A 13,217-nucleotide genomic window follows, 5' to 3' on the forward strand; every position below is an offset into this window, starting at 1 on the left:
TGCATAAATTTTTCTCCCAGTTCTGCTCACTTCACTCCGCATCACCTCATATAAGTCTTCCCAGGTTTCTCTGAAACCATCTCCAACATCATTTCTTCTGGTACAATAGTATTCCATCACATTCTTATACCATGCCTTGTTCAGCCATTCCCAAGGATGGGTAGCCCCTCAGTTTCTAATTCTTTGTCACCACAAAAAGAGCTTATGCAAAGCACTTTGCAAACCTTAAAGTTCCTTATATACATGAGTTATTAGAATTGTCCGAAAAATGTAATGGGCAGCCTAGTGAGGTAGAGACTTCCCTTTCACTGGAGGCAGTTGAGCAAAGGCAGGACTAGTGTTTGGGGATCTTTTAGGAGGCAAGTATCACCACATGTAGATAGCCTGCTGGGCCTGGAATCAGGAAACTTTGGGGGCAAATCACCTAATGACACTCTCACCACTGACCTCTCAGTGTGGTGAGCTGTTATTAAGGAATTCCTGCATTTGGCAGGGCTTCTATTAGATGACCTCTGAAATCTCTTCCAAATCAGATTCAATGACACCTCCTCATTCCTCACCCTGGGAAGACAAATGTGCAAGCCAACAGCCTTAGGATTCTTGGCTTTGCTATGCACTTACTTTCTGCCCTGGAGCAAAACATAATCTCTTTGTACCTCTAACAAGGGTATTTAGAGCAAGGATTACCTCACCTAATTTTGCAAAACCTAGGGTGTCTTGATTATCTCAAGAAATGTAAAATTCTTAAATCCCCAAACAAAACTGTTTTTACTTGACTTTTAATTTGAAAAACAAACATAGGCTACAGTGAAAAGAATATTTATTAGATTTGGGCGCAGTCAACCAGGATTGAAATCTTGGTTCTGACACTTTGAAAGGGGAAGAGAACAAACAAACATTTATCTTTAAGTGTCTACTATATCCCAGGCACTGTACTTAGTGCTTTTTACAATTACTATCTGAGTTGATCCTCACAACGCCACAAAGTAGGCGCTATTATGATCTCCATTTTACAGATGACGAAACTGAGGCAGACAGAGGTTAAGTTGACTTGCTCAAGGTCACACAGCTAGGAAGTGTCTGAGGTCACATTTGAACACAGGTCTTCCTGACTCTAGGCCAGGCATTCTGTCCACTGCACCACCTAGCTGCCATGGGCCTCAGTCTCTACCTGAAAAGTAAGGGAGTTGGTGGTTATATGATCTCTTAAGGTCCTTTCCAGGTAGTCATGTGTTTTTTGATTTCACTGGCATGAGACTTCTTGCCAACTCCAAAAAATAAGCAACTACCAGTTCCCAACTTCGTTCCCAATTACTTTTCCAAATATTGAAAGCTTTTCAAATGCAGTCTATTATTTGGAATCTCGGTTTCGTCTTGATTCTTTGGCTACTCCCATCCTAGATACAGCAAACCACTGTAGAGTTAATGCAGTTGGTCTTTGCTCAACAAACAACTAAGGCCCCATCCATCAATGTGGCACAATAGGAAAAACCCATTTTAAATGGCCTAGGGAGAGCTTTCTGGAAAGTCTTTTTGGAAAGACTGATTTAGCAGTTTACCTTGAGAATTTTACTTACAAAATTATTCTCTTTGCTAGCGAGGGGAAATGAAGGCTGTCAGTTTGCCTCCATTCCCCCTCTGGTACACAGAACCCAATACCACTGAAATCCAAATGCAGATCATTTCCGTCTTCTTAAACTGATAAGCAGACAGACACTTTTTGTTCAGATGGAGTCATGCCAATGGCAGGCTATGCTATGCTGCAGCATTGCTGGGCTCTGCATTGTTTTCATGATCGATGTCAAATGCCATAGAACCAATTTGGGCGACTGGCAGCAACCACGAAGGCAGTCAGCGTGAATAGATGCTTGTCCTCTTTGCCCTCTGCGGCCATGTAGAGCCTAAGGCTGGTAAAGGTAATGACTTTGTCCACGTTCTTGGTCCAACTTCTCTTTGATTCTCTAGCCCATTACCTTCAGTTTGTAAATGTTTACTGACTAGTGCCTGCTGTACTGAGCTTGCTAAATACTGCATGCAGTCTAGGAGCTTTCAGGCTAGGTCCTTTCCTTTAGAGTGCCCCAGGAGCAGAATGAAGTATTAGGAATACTTGAATACCAGCGCTAACAGGAATTTCAGAAATCCCCTCATCCAGAGCCCTAAATCTGAAGTGAAGGGACCTCGGTTGGAAACTTACTACCTATGAGATGTTGGCCAAATCACTTCCCTGCCTTGGGCCTCAGTTTCCCCCTTTGTAAATAGGGATACTGGAATAGACACTCTCTAAATATTCAGTACTGCAAATTCCTTCATTTTACAAAAGGAAAATTAGATTCAGTGATTCCCTCAGGGCCCCAGAGTCTGATGCAACCTCAAAATTCCCCTAATACAAACTCCACCAACACAGGTTTCCCTTCTATAATATCCCTGACAAATGCTCATCTGGTTTCCATCTGGAAACCTCCAGGGATGGGGAACACCTGAACTCTGGAAGTAGACCATTCCACTTTGGGAGAGCACTCAGTCTTCAGGCAGACAGCCCATTCTATTGCTGGGTAGCCTGAGTTGTTGGAGCTATTTGTTAGTCAGTACATTTCCTATAGCAGGCACTTAATGTTTGCTCAACTGAAGTGAATGACAAAAATGTGCCTTACACGGAGAGTAAGGATAGAGAGAGTGATTTGCCCGAGGTCACAAAGCAAGTTAATGGCAGGACCAGATCACCTGACTTCCAATGCAGCACTCTTGAATGAAATGGCATTTTAAAAGAAACCAGAACAAACCTGCCTGGGTGTATTTTGTTGTTAAGAATGGAAACTAAAAATCTGCCCTTTGTCTCTACTGTACTTCAAAAATCCACGGTAAGCTCCTTGAGGGTAGGGTCTTAGTATCCCTCAGTGCCCAGCAGAGGACATCGCTCCTAACAGGAGATTAATAAATGTTTGCTGATTGAGCTTTATCTCCAGTGCCTAAATACAGTGTGTGATCAATGCTTTTTTAATTGAATTGATCAGTGTGGACATACATACCCTCCACCAACATAGATTGCAACTCCTCTATAACAGAGTTGCTGTGGCTGAGATATTCACCATCTTATGTGATTACTATGGCAGTGATTCTTTCCAGACTTAGCCAGGCAAATCTTCAGACACACAGTCCATTCATTATCTTACATTAAGACTATACTGGCTCCAGTAAGAACTTCACATAGACCATCTAGGACCTAGGTTGTATCAAAGTCAGAGGACTTGGGTTGAACCCCAGTTCTGCCATTTACTACCTGGGTGATAATGGGCAAGGCACTTCCCCTCTGGGCCTCAGTTTCCTCGTTTGTAAAATGAGAAGGTTGGATTAGATGGCTTCTGAGGTCTCTTCTATCTCTAGACCCTTGATACTATGATCCAGAAATATCAAATGAAATGGTTGAATTTACAGACCTTAAGTGCCTACTAAGATGTACCAGGAGCCCTAGGCTTCACTGAGGGAGGCACCAAGGGGCCGAGCTTGGCATTTTCCATCTGCCCAAAGCAAACACTTCCATCTGTGCCAGCATGAGACAAAATTCTACCTCCTGCATCCAACTTGATCTCCCAACTGAGATGTGGAGAACCTCCATTGCAAAGAGGAGCAAACTTCCTTTGACTTTAGGCCTTGCTTCTCTTGCTGTGCCTGTACCTTGAAGGAAGGTACCACCTCGTTGGTGAAAAATAGGACTTTTTTCTTTTGCTACGCAGGTTCAACTTCCACCCCCTGCTGTGCCCTTTCCTGCCTAAGCTCCACCCTTCGGAGGGAAGAGGAGTAGTGAAACAGGACTTAGCATCTGACTCTGTGCCTCCCATGTTAGACTACACTTGCTTCCAGCCCTATCTCCAACCCCCTTTAAGAAGAGGAATGGCGCCCTCCAGTCAATGATGAACATTATCACACCTGGTCATACCCATCACATTCCAGTGATTTGAACCCTTGTAAGTCGTCATCCAAACTCCATCTCTCCCTACCATACCTGATTCCTTATTCCCATCCCCCTTAAAACCATCCCACCCCAAAGTTTCAGGCAAACACCACCCAGCCCTTACATTTTGCCTTATGGAAGGTCTATTCCATAGGCAACAAACTCCCCTTCATTCTAAATCTTTTCCTTTCTCACTCCTTCCATCTACTAGCCCTTACTGCTCACCTTTGATAATATGGCCTCCTTGGCCACCCTTTTCTGTACTGGCTACACTTTCACTCATTCTCTCCACTGGCTGAGGAGGGAGAGTTAGAATGCTCCCTGCTTACCCTTGCCACTTCCAGGTTCTCCCTCTCCCTCTATCACTCAGTATCCTCTTCTCCTTTGATATTCATGCGATTCCTATCTACCATCCAATCAAAATCCTGGTAGCTGTTATCTACTGACCCCAGGTCACTCTCTTTCCTTCCTCAATGAGTTTGGTGCATGGATCACAATTTGTCTTCCCTCCCCAACGAGGGAACTTCGATGTGTGTGTGTGTGTGTGTGTACTGATTCTCCCTCAAACACTCTACTCAATTCTTCAGCCTACACACTTCCCATGACGTACTCCTCTATCCCTCCTCAACCACACACAAAGACAGTCATACCCTTGATCTTGCCACCACCTACAAATGTATCACCTCTATGTTCAAGAATTCCAAAATCCCCTTATCAGACCAAAATCTATTGACTTTTTCCTTCTCCCTCTGCCTTCTCTTAAAAAAATCCAACTCTTCATCCACACTGTGACCTCCAATCTTCTGACTCCTCAGTTCTCTCTTAGGGATGACATACCCCCTGCTCTCATGTAGCTTACAGTCTTAGAGGAGGATAGGACAACTACAGCTAGCTATAATAAACAATAATATAGGATAAGTGCATTAGAGAGACAAGGAAATGCCACTCAAATGCTTAACAATGGTGTTAGATGTTAAAAGCTCTTGGCATCTATCTCAAAAGCCTCTTCCCAACAATTCAAATTTATTTCTCTTCTTCCTTTCTCGTGAATACAAAGAGCCGGTATACAGCTAAAGGAATTCTACTCTTCAGTCCTTCTACACAAAACCTGTCTAACTCCTTTAGTCTTTTGTCATGGGTTCTACTTTCTAAACTCTCAACTGGTTTTGATCTCTTGGAATGAGGGGACTATACTCCCTTCACCTATCTTTCTTCCACTGGTTTGACTCAGGGTTCAATTCATTGATTTCACCTATCAGTTTTTCCACTGCCAGCACCCTCTGTCTGCTGATCTCATTACCTGACTTTGCCTGCAAAGAGAGGAACTAGTATAATGATAACATTTATTAAATGCTGGCCACATTCAGGGCAAAGTGCAAGATACTTTCAAAGACAGAAATGAAACAGGAACTTGTATATGCTGGAGGGATATAATACGGATGGAGATAAGGAAATACATGAGAAGAAAGAGCATGGCCAACTTGGAGCTAAGGGATCAGGGAAGGATTCTTGGAGGTCGTGACACTAGAGCTGAGTCTTTAAGGGGCTTAGAGCCCTACAACATAGAGATGAATTGCACTCCGTGAATTGAATGAATTGCCTTTCCTCTGCCAATTATTTCCAATTTATCCTGTATATAGCTTGTTTGTCCCTAGTTGTTTGTATGTTGTCTTGGATTATGAGCTCCTGGAGAGCAGAGACTATCTTTTACCTTTTTTTGTATCCTTAGTGCTTGGCACAGTGCCTGGCATGTAGTGTTTAAAAAATGTTTATTGACTACCCCATAAGAAGTGACTACAGGGACAGGTAGTTTTAGAGAAACCTGGGAAGACTTGTACGAACTGATGCAAAGTGAGAAGAACCAGGAGAACAATGTATACAGTGATAACATTGTAAAGCCAAATAACTTTAAAAGATTTTAAAACTCTGATCAATGCAATGATCAACCAGGATTCCAGAGGACTCATAATGAAGCATGTAACCCATCTCCTTACAGTGGGGTGATGAACTCAAGAGGCAGAATGGGACATGTATTTTTGGACGAGGCAAACGCATGCATTTGTTTTACTTAATTATGCTTATTTGTTACAAAGATTGTGTTTTCCTTTGTTTTTCCCCATCGGGAGGTGGGGAGATTGGAACCAGCAAAAATGCTGCCAGAAAAGAAGAAAAGAGAGTCATCCAAGCATCTTTAAAGATTCACAGAACAGTTCAGAAGGAAACAGACAAGCAGGACAGCTTTGAAAGTAATATGCTATAGTAACAGCAACACTGTGTGATGACTAACTTTGATAGACTTGGCTCTTCTCAGCAACGCAAGGATCAAAGACAATTCCAAAAGACTCATGATGGAAAATGCCATCCACATCCAGAAAAAGAACTTTGGAGTCTGAATGCAGATGGAAGCATACCATTTGCTCTTTTTTGGTTTGTTTCTTCTTTCTCACAGTTCCTCCCATTGGTTCTAATTCTTCTTTACAACATGACTAATGTGAAAATATGTTTAATTTGAATTATATGTAGAGCCTATATCAGATTGCACCCATCTTGGAGGGGGGGAGGAGAAGGAGGGGAGGAAATTTAGAACTCAAAATCTTATGGAAATGAATGCTGAAAACTAAAAATTAATTAATTAAAAAATAAAATTCCCCTCCAAAGTAACATGCTGAATTTATTATATATTTTTTAAAAAGCAAGCTGTATATAACAGGAATTTATGGTTTCACATAATTCTCTTTTTGTTCTATTGTATAAATAGAAATGCTTACTTTTAGGCATGTCTGTGAAATTCAGAATTTAAAATAATATTAAAGAAGTGGAGATGAAGAGGGAATACATCCTAGTTATAGAGGCTAGCTTGTGTGAATGCTCCAAGCAGGGTCATAGAATGTTAAATGCAGGCTTTCAGGGCTGGGATGAGTTTGTATTCTCTAGAAGCAATAGGGAACCACGGAAGCTTGTTGAGTAGGGGAGTAACAAGGTCAGATCTGTGCTCCTAGGAGGATTATTTTGGCAGCTATGTGATAGATGGATTAGAGGGAGGCTAGAAGCAGGGGGACCAGTAGGGCTATTTCAAGAGTTCAATCAAGAGTAGATAGATGAGCACCTGAACCAATATGGTAGCTATTTAAATGGAGAAAAGGGGACAGATGCCAGAGATGTAGATTACAGGACTTGGCAGCTGATTGGACAGGAAGGAAGGCATCTAGGTCTGGGGTCTTTAACCTTTTCTGTGTCCTGCCCCTTTGACAAACTAGGGAAACTGATGGACCCTTTCTCAGAGTAATGTTTTAAATACACAAAATAAAATACAGAGGATTACAAAGGAGACCAGTTATGTTCAAATACGGTTATCAAAAATATTTTTAAAAAAACAAATTCACAGATCCCAGGTTAAGAACTCTTGGTCCGGAGAGGTTGTTACATAAGAGGTCTAGTACTGAAGTTGCGAGTATAGACAACTGGAAGGATAATGGGGCCCAAAGGAAAAACAGGAAAGTTTGGAAGAGCAGATTTAAGAGAAAAGAGGATGATTTCCGTCTTAGATCCATTAAGGGGTTAGGATGCTGATAGGACATTTGAGTGGAGCTGTCCAGTGAGTTGATGGCAGTGCTAGACTGAATTTCAGGAGAGATGAAGATTGACTATCCAGATGGGGGTGTTATCTGCACAGAGGTCATTGAACCCATGGAAACAGATGAGATTCTCTCCAGAGAGAAGGCCCATGACAGAGACTTGAGAAACATCTAGGCTTAGAGCGCAAGAGAAATCGCCAACATCAGAGAACAGTGGTCATTTAGGTATGAGAGAGAACCAGGAAAAACAGGGTCATGAGAGAAAAAGGACAAAAGTGCATAGAGGAGGAGGAGTGCATAGTCGGTGGAGTCTTTGAAAGTTGCCGAGAAGTCGAGGAGTACAATGATGACTGAGGAAAAAAACACATTGGGTCTAGCAGTTAAAAGATCATTGGTATCTGTTTGAAGAGTCATGTCAGTGAAGTGGTGAGGGCAGAAACCAGACCACAAGGGGCAGAGGGGGTGGGGAGGCAGGAAGTGGTGCTGATTCTAAAGTTGGACAGGGAATGGAAGGGGAGAGAAATGAATGGGTGGAGAGGCATTTGTTAAGCATTTACTGTGTGCCAGGCACTGTGCTAAGGGCCGAAGACACAAATGGAAAAAGCAAGTCAGTTCCCATCCTCAAAAAGCATTACATCCTAATATGGGAAGACAATACATATTGGGGAGTGGTGGTGGAGGGTGCATGTTTTACTAGAAGTCACAGGGTTGGTGAGTGGAATCCTCCAAAAACTGATTGACATCTCCTTTCCAGGAAGAGTAGTGTTTTTTGTTTTTGTTCCCAAAACTAAAAAGAGTAAGTAGATGGCATACAAACATTGGGGCATGCAAATGTTTGGGCAACAGAAGAACAGGTGTCTGGGTTAGGCCAGAACTGGTGAAGTCTTAGGGACCCAGGGCAGGAGATGGAGGTCCAGGCTGGAGGCGGACATCATAGCAGATAGAGGACCTCAGTTTTAAGGCATAATGGGGTCAAGGCCACATTTAACAATGAGAGGCACCAGAATATGTTTGTAGGCCAGTGGTGTCATCTCTGTGGTCTGCATATTGACTTAGAAAACCTCAAATTAATATTATCTATGTTGTATTTTTATTTATTTTGCTAACTATTTCCCAATTATATTTTAATCTGGTTCTATTGAAGGTAAAACTGAGGGGAGCCATTTAAAGATTGGAGATTAAATGGAGATTAAAGATGAGAGAATCAATAGGTATTTATTAAGCACCTACTATCAACATTATTGTCACCATGACAGTTGATATTTATTGAGTGGTCCTCATAACAACCCTATGAGGTAGGTAGCAGTGGGATTACCATCCTCCCCCCATTTTACAGATGAGGAAACCAAGACTCAGAAAGGTCAAGTGATTCACCCAGTTGCACGGTGTCAGAGCTGGCACTTGACCCTCGAATAGGTACTTAATAAAGACATGTTGACCGATTGAATTAAAAACATTAAGCATTTAATATACTTTGGTTCCTAATGCAGTGGTGGTCTAATCGTTTATCTTATGCGGGTTTTTGAAATTATTTGTGAATGAGATCCATGGGAAAATGGGTACAGTTCTACAAGATCAAAAGAATGAAAATGACCTTCACACTAAGTATTTACAAACTGGCCACTTTCCTACGCACACCTAAACACAGCTGATACTTTTTTATTCCAAAGGTAATAAAAAACACAGCCCCTTTCAGAAATAAAGGTCAAAATCCCAGAAGAGGGCTAGACCCAGCGGCGTTAGGGTTTCCACCCCTCTATATTTGTTTACAAGTTTATTTCTGTATCATTGCAACAAAATAGCTCATTTTCCAAACTTACCATCATAGCACTCTCATCACTACCCTTGCAATAACATAAAGAGCTAGTACAGAGTGTGGACTTCTGGCAGTTAAAATGTCCGTATTCGCCAAGCAGCATTTTCTTCCAGTGGCCTCGTACCTTCTACTCCAACCACTACTCCTTAATACCAGAAATTTTAAGCCGTTAAAATAAGCACACGCAGAAAGACGAGCTTATGCTTACTACCTAGAAATGCGGTGAAGACAGCTGTCATACTGGGATCCAAGGATCTGATTTGTTTGCTCATAAATGCAAAGTAAAAAGCACCTGAAGCCTCTGAGTGTCAGCGATCGAACACTCCTCCCCGAACTGGCTACTTGAAAATCTTCTTGCATGTCATGATTTAGAGCTGACTTGCAATTACAAATGACTTGCAATCATTGCAGAATTTCCCCCCAGACCCAATTTATGCAGCTAACATGCTGTGGATGTAGTCTCTTCTCCTTGAACATGGTTTTTAAGTAAGTCTTTTTTTAAAATTTATTTTTTATTTTTAGTTTACAACACTCGGTTCCACAAGTTTTTGAGTTCCAAATTTTCTCCTCCCCCTTCCCCCCAAAACAGCATGTAATCTGATATAGGTTCTACATATACCTTCACATTAAACTTATTTACACAACAGTCAAGTTGTAAAGAAGAATTACAACCAATGGAATGAACCATGAGAAAGAAGAAACAAAACCGAAAAAGAAAAAAAAAAGAGAGCGAATGGTTTGCCTCAATCTACATTCAGACTCCGTAATTCTTTCTCTGGATGTGCATAGCTTTTTCCATCATGAGTCTTTTGGAGCTGTCTTAGAACCTTGTATTGCTGAGAAGAGCCAAGTCTATCAAAGTTAGTCATCACAGATACCGTGTGTCTGTAATCTTGTATAATGTTCTCCTGGTTCTGCTCCCCTCACTCAACATCAGATTATGTAAGTCTTTCCAGGTTATTATGAAGTCTGTCTGCTCCTCATTTCTTATAGCACAAAATATTCCATTACATCTATGTACCACTACAAAAAGAGCTGCTATAAATATTTTTGTACTTACGGGTCCTTTTCCCACTTGTATGATCTCTTTGGGATACAGCTCTAGAAGTGGTATTGCTGGGTCGGAGGGTATGCCCATTTTTATAGCCCTTTGGACATACTTCCAAATTGTTCTCCAGAATAGCTGGATCAGTTCACAACTCCACCAAAAATGTATTAGTGTTCCAATTTTCCCTCATATTCTCCAGCATTTATAGTTTTCCTGTTTTGTCATGTTAGCCAATCTGACAAAAGAGATGTGGTACCTAAGAGTTGTTTTGATTTGCATTTCTCTAATCAATAGTGATTCAGAGCATTTTTATATAACTATAGATATCTTTAATTTCTTCCTCTGAAAACTGCCTGTTCATATCCTTTGACCATTTATCAATTAGGGAACGACTTGTATTCTTATAAATTTGTCTCAGTTCTCTGTATATTTTAGAGGTGAGGCCTTTATCAGAGACACTGGTTATAAAAATTCTTTCCCAATTTTCTGCTTCCCTCCTAATCTTGGTTGCATTGGCTTTGTTTGTACAAAAACTTTTCAATTTAACGTAATCAAAATTATCCATTTTGCATTTCATAATGCTCTCTATCTCTTATTTGGTCATAAATTCTTCCCTTCTCCATAAATCTGACAAGTAAACTATTCCTTGCTCTCCCAGATTGCTTATAGTATCAGCCTTTATATCTAAATCATGAACCCATTTTGACTTTATTTTGGTATATGGTACAAGATATTGGTCTATGCCCAATTTCTGCCATACTATTTTCCAGTTTTCCCAGCAGTTTTTGTGAAATAATGAGTTCTTATCCCAGAAGTTAGACTCTTTGGGTTTATCAAAGAGTAGATTACTATGGTCATTGACTACTGCATTTTGTGTACCTAATCTATTCCACTGATCCACCACTCTATTTCTTAGCCAGTACCAAGTAGTTTTGATGATTGCTGCTTTATAATACAGTTTAATATGTTAATATGTGGTATGGCTAGGCCACCTTCCCTAGCATTTCTTTTCATTAATTCCCTTCATACTCTGGATCTTTTGTTTAAGTAAGTCTTTCTAAAGGCAAAAATGCCCAGTATTTCTGGACTGCACTGGTCTCTCCACCTCTCCACCCCTCAATGCAAAGACAAATTCTATTAAAAGTATTTAGCATGAGTTTTAAAAGCCAAACTCAATAGGGGTGGGGAGGGAGGAATTCTGACATGGAAATTTACTATTTGTTTAGTTTCATTTCCACAATTGCACTTGAATTTGAAGTCACAGCTTATTACAATGATTTTCTCCTTTGGGAGATCTTAGGCCTCCTTGCAGTCCCAATTTTCCCCCAACTTTCCTTAAAAAGGTCTCTTTGTAAAATATTTGTTATTGGCTTTTTTTAAAAGTCTTTGAAAACCTTGACACACAGTATTATTCAATTAATTTGCTTTAGCCTGGTGGCTGCTCCGACTATTTGCCACAAGGCCAATCAGAGCCTCAGCCAAACCATTATTTCCAATTAACCCTTTTAAAGTAAGGTCACGGGGGCATTTGCAGGGGGGTCCCTCCCTCCTTTTATGTTCAGTAGCCTGCTAGGCTGTAGTAGTCATAAATTTTATTGCAACTTTGCAAGGCGCTGGGACAATTTAAGCCATGCTGATCTGAAGCTGCTTGTGTCTTTGTCCTTGTCTTTAAGGACCTAGGCATTTAATAGGGGAATGGGTGGCAACCCCCGTGCCAAGCAGTGCCTTGCAGTTAATAAGCATTTTAACAAATGTTGGTTGAAATGAACCTTCTGCCATCAGTGCTCCAAGAGAAATTCACCTAATTAAAAACATCAGCTTCTTTACAAGCTTTGGCTACATTAAAAATCTCCTCTTTTGCTAAGGAAGGTGTGGGGGCTTACAAATCTAAGGTTTTGACATATAGAGAGATACTACGGACGAGAAAGAAAAAGAAGTATGTGAGGGCATGTGAGAATGTTTCCCAATTTCATTTTATGGGCAGCCATATATTTTTTTTAAAAAGCAGACATCTCCTCAAAAATATGCCGACCAATGTACTGGCCAGATGCCATTTCTGTTTACATTTGATCGTCCCACATGAAGGAGTGAGATCTCATGTCAGTTATAATGTGCTTCTGGACATCCTGTCATCAGTTTGAAAGTTGTTACTGTTACAGTACATTCAGACTTTTGAAAATCCACCCCTCCCCTTATTTCTGGCTAGTGCACCAACTTAGGCCCCTTAGCTTTTTTCTCACCTACTTTATATACAGCTAAAGAGCACCTTGAAAAGTTATTAGGCTTAGAAATTCTCTCAAGTCAATGCTGAACTGAACTTAGTCACACAAATAAAGCACTTCTGAAAGTGAAGACAGAGGGGCAGCAAATCCTTGCGGTTAGAATGCTGGACTTGAAATTAGGAAGATGGGTTCAGATCCTGCCTCTGACACTTAGCAGCTGTCTGGCTCTGGGTAAGTTACTTATACTCTCAGAGCCTCAGTTTCCCAGTTTGCACAATGAACTCTGTAGTAACTACATCACAGGATTGTTGCTTATGAGGCTCAGGTGAGAAAATGGATGTTAAAGTACTCTGCGAACTCTTAAAAGACCATAACACAGGGTTAAGCTTAAAGAGCTTACCCCTGGGCCAAGACTTTTGGAACCCCCTGTAGGAATATCAAGTACTACATAGTATTATAGAATAGGACTTGCTGTCTCCCAAGAAAGGCTCACAATTAGAAATTCACTACATGATCAGATTTCCTTGCTGCATGACAGAATTCGACATGAGTTGAGCTCCATGATCAGAAAAGAGAGTTAATGAATGTTGTTCAGTCATATCTAACT

This window comes from Trichosurus vulpecula, chromosome X, assembly GCF_011100635.1.
Source record: "Trichosurus vulpecula isolate mTriVul1 chromosome X, mTriVul1.pri, whole genome shotgun sequence".
Classification (NCBI taxonomy): domain Eukaryota; kingdom Metazoa; phylum Chordata; class Mammalia; order Diprotodontia; family Phalangeridae; genus Trichosurus; species Trichosurus vulpecula.